We start from the raw sequence: 4680 nt of genomic DNA on the forward strand, positions 1-4680 counted from the left end.
CACCAAGACATATAATAATCAAGCTCTCTAAAATCAAAGACAAGGAGAGAATTCTAAAAGCAGCCAGGGAGAAGAGAAGTGTCACTTACAAAGGCAAGCAAATCAGATTAAGCTCTGACTATTCAGCACAAACCATACATGCAAGAAGGCAATGGGGAGACATATACAAAACCCCAAAAGAAAAAAATTGCCAACCAAGAATCGTCTATCAAGCAAAACTGTCAATCAAATATGATAGTGCAATCAAAACATTCCAGGATAAACAGAATCTAAGAGATTTTATCAAAATCAATCCAGCACTTCAAAACATCCTAAAGGGAGGTTTTTGGACTGAAAACCAACAAGAACAGAAAACAACCAAAGATTGACAGGCACCACCTGGAACTCAGTAAACAGATAGCAGAGTCCAGAACAGAACAAACAACAATGAATTCAAAGGAGCTGGGAGGTCAACCAAAGTTCAAAATAATATCAATGTCAAAGAAGGGATAAATGTAGGAACAGAGATTGAAGTGGTAAGGATATCAGGTAGATTACAAGATACAATAGATTCTCTTAAATAGAGAGGAAAAGTTACTATACTATAAGTAACCCAAAGAAAGTTAATACATCACAACTTACCATGAAGATGAATTTCCAAGCAAAACAAGCAAACATGAAAACCAAGAAGAAACCAACAAGAAATAGCACAGAAACCACAAACTCAGCACAAGAAGGCATATAGCACAAAGCAATGAACAGCACTACCAAAAAATTAATATAATGGCAGCAATTAATTCATAGCTATCGATAATTACATTGAATGTCAATGGAATAAATGCACCAGTGAAGAGACAGAGTGGCAGAATGGATAAGAAAACAAGACTCTTCAATATGCTACTTGTAAGACACACCTTACACACAAAGTCAAAAACAGACTGAAAGTTAAAGGATGGAAAAAAATATAGCAAGCTAACTGCAACAATAAACAAGCATGAGTGGGAATTCTAATCTTTGATAAAGTAAACTTTAAGACAAAAACCAGCGTAAGAGATAAAGAAGGGAGGAGACGGGCGCCACAACAAGATGGCGGAGGATAAAGAATGGGAAAACACAGGGATTGGCTCCTCCTAACAATATGTCCAAAGCACATGAGACTTCTCTTCTAAGGAGCATACTGGCTGAATTTCTTCAAACACAGAGACAGCAGTAGCAGAATTCCACAAAAAAATTAAAGAAGCTTTTGAAGTATTTGACCATGAGTCGAACAATACAGTGGATAGAGATTGGAACGATTATCAGGTCATTAGGATGCTGCCCTAGTGAAGGAGAGCTACACGACTTGATTGCAGAGGTGGAAGAAGAAGAGCCAACTGGATACATTCGATTAGAAAAATTTCTTCCATGATGACCGAAGTGCTATTGGAAAGAAGATACAGACCAATTCCAGAAGATGTCCTTCTTCATGCCTTTGAGGTATGAGATTCAGCTAAACGTGGGTTTCTCACTAAGGAAGAACTGGTCAAATATATGACTGAAGAAGGTGAACCTTTTTCTCAAGAGGAAATGGAAGAAATGCTGTCTGCTGCAATTGTTCCAGAATCAAATTCAATTCAATACAAGGACTATATTACAATGATGGTGATAGATGAAAATTAAACATTCTGAAGACTTTAATTTCTTACTCAAAGGACAATGTTAAAAATTCACTGTCCTTATTAATTTCATATTTTATCTTGTAACTCCTACATCTGATGATACCATCTACATAACTATTTCAAGATATCCTGATTTTTAAAATGATAATAACAAGGTAAAGCACAAATATATTTAGTATGCTTAGCCTATGAAAGGATAAATTGCTAATTATTTAAAAACTATTATTACAAAATCTTAAAAAAAAAAAAAAAAAGAGAGAGAGAGAGATAAAGAAGGACATTACCTCATGATCAAAGGGTCAATTGAGCAAAACAACATAACCATAATAAATATCTACACTCCCACTGAAAAAGTACCAAGTTATATGAAGCAAACCTTACTAAAATTAAAGAAAGAAATAGATGAATCTACAATTATAGGGGAGATTTTAATATGCCAGTTTTGAAAAGGGACAGAACAACCAGAAAAAAACTCGACAAAGTTACAGAGGAACTCAACAGCACAATCAACCAACTTGACCTCATAGATGTGTACAGAGCAATGAACCCAACAACAACACAATATACTTTCTTCTCCAGTGCATATGGAACATTCTCCAGAATTGACCATGTGTTAGGTCACAAAGCAAGCTTCTGTAAATTTACAAACATCAAAATACTACAGAACATCTTTTCAGACCACAATGCTATAAAACTAGATATCAACAACAAGGAGACTAAGGAAATAAAGTCGAATATATGGAAACTGAACAACACCCTGCTGAAAAGTGACTGGGTAAAAGAAGAAATTAAACGTGAATTCATAAAGTTTCTAGAAACAAACGAGAATGAAAAAAAAAAAAAAATCATTGGGACACGATGAAAGCGGTGCAGAGAGGACAATTTTTGCAATAAATGCACACATCCAAAAAGAAAAAAGAACCAAAATTAGCACATTAACACAGCATCTACAACAATTAGAAACTGACCAACAGAGGGAACCTACAGTCACCAAAAGAAAAGAAATAATAAAGATAAGAGGAGAAGTAAATGAGATGGAAAAGAGAAAAACTATAGAAAGAAACAGGACAAGAAGCTGGTTCTTTGAAAGGATTAATAAAATTGACAAACCATTGTCAAACCAAAGCAAAGAAAAGAGGGAGAAGGCACAAATAACTCACATTAGAAGCCACACAGGCGATGTCACAATGGAACCAAATGAAATCAAAAGGATAATAACAGAATACTATGAAGAGTTGTACTTCATCAAATTCGAAAAGTTAGAAGAGATGGATGCATTTTTAGAAAAACACAACCCAACAAAACTTACACAGACTGAAGGAGAAAACTTGAACAAACCCATAATTAAAGAAGTTGATCAGGTCATCAAAAAACTCCCAACTAAAAGAAGTCCAGGCCCAGATAGCTTCACTGGTGAGTTCTACCAAACATTCAGGAAAGAGCTGTCACCAATTCTATTCAAATTATTCGATAATATAGAAGAGGACAAAAAACTTCCTAATACTTTTCATGAAGCAAGCATAAACCTCATCCCAAAACCAGGAAAGGAAAGAAAGAAAGAAAACTATAGAACAATATCCATTATGTACATAGATGAAAAATTATCAACAAAATCCTAGCCAACAGAATCCAGAAGTACATCAAAAAAATAATATATCATGACCAAGTGGGTTTCATAAAAGGGATGCAAGGATGTTTCAACATTAGAAAAACAATCACTGTAATCTGCCACACAAATAAGAAAAAAGAAAATAACCACATGATCATATCAATTGATGCAGAAAAGGCATTTGAAAAAATCCAACATCCATTCCTGATAAAAACACCCAACAAAGTAGGAATTGAAGGAAAATTCCTTAACATAATCAAGAGCATTTATACAAAACCAACAGCCTATGTTACTCTAAATGGAGAGGAACTGAAAGCCTTCCCTCTGCGAACAGGAACCAGACAAGGATGCCCTCTGTCACCACTCCTTTTCAATATTGTTTTGGAAGTATTAGCCAGAGTTATACGGCATAATAGAGAAATTAAAGGCATCAAAATTTTCAAAGAGTAAATAAAACTCTATTTGCAGACAATATGACCCTATACATAGAAAACCCCAAAGTTTTAATAAAAAACCTACTAGACATCAGGGAAGATTCAGCAAACTGGCAGGGTATAAGATCAACATATGGTATAAGATCAACATACAAAAATCAGTTGGATTCCTCTATAGCAATAATGACAGCACTAAAGAAGACATTAGGAAAGAAATACCATTTACAAAAGCCACACAAAGATGAAATATTTAGGAATGAACATAACCAGAGAAACAAAGGACCTATGAAAAGAAAATTACAAAACACTACTACAAGAAACCAAAGGAGACTTACAGAAATGGAAGAACATACCATGTTCCTAGATAGGAAGACTCAACATCATGAAATTGTCAATACTGCCCAAAGCAATTTACACATGTAATGCAATCCCAATTCAGATTCCAATGACATTCTTCAAAGATATGGAAATGACAATTACAAAGTTTATATGGAAAGGAAAGAGACCCAGGATAAGCAAAGCACTGCTCAAGAAGAACAATGTTGGAAGCCCCTCACTCCCCGATTTCAAAATTTACTACATGACTACAGTGGTCAAAACAGCCTGATACTGGTACAATGAAAGATACATTCATCAGTGGAACAGAATAGAGAATCCAGAAATTAACCCATCTACATACAGCCAACTGAATTTCAACAAAGTGCCTAGGTATATTGCATGGGGAGGAAATAATCTCTTTAACAGATGGTGCTGCAGAACTGGAAAGCGATATGCAAAAGACTGAAGCAAGATGTTTACCTCACACCCTATACACAAACGAACTCAGTATGGATTAAAGATCTAAATGTGAATCCCAAAATTATGAAAGTCATCAATGAAAAAATAGGAACAAATGTGAGGGATCTAATACAGGGCATACACAGACTACCAAACATTGTGAAAACTACACAAACAGAAGTAGACAAAATAGATGATTGGGACATATTAAAAATTAAACACT

General features: G+C 34.8%; 1 pseudogene; it reads left to right on the forward strand.

Moving 5' to 3' along the window:
* Nucleotides 1-1065: 1065 nt before the first annotated feature.
* LOC102811444 lies at nt 1066-1638 on the forward strand (annotated as a pseudogene).
* Nucleotides 1639-4680: the final 3042 nt, after the last annotated feature.

The sequence above is a fragment of the Chrysochloris asiatica genome, unplaced genomic scaffold, assembly GCF_000296735.1.
Source record: "Chrysochloris asiatica unplaced genomic scaffold, ChrAsi1.0 scaffold00205, whole genome shotgun sequence".
NCBI classification, from domain to species: Eukaryota; Metazoa; Chordata; class Mammalia; order Afrosoricida; family Chrysochloridae; genus Chrysochloris; species Chrysochloris asiatica.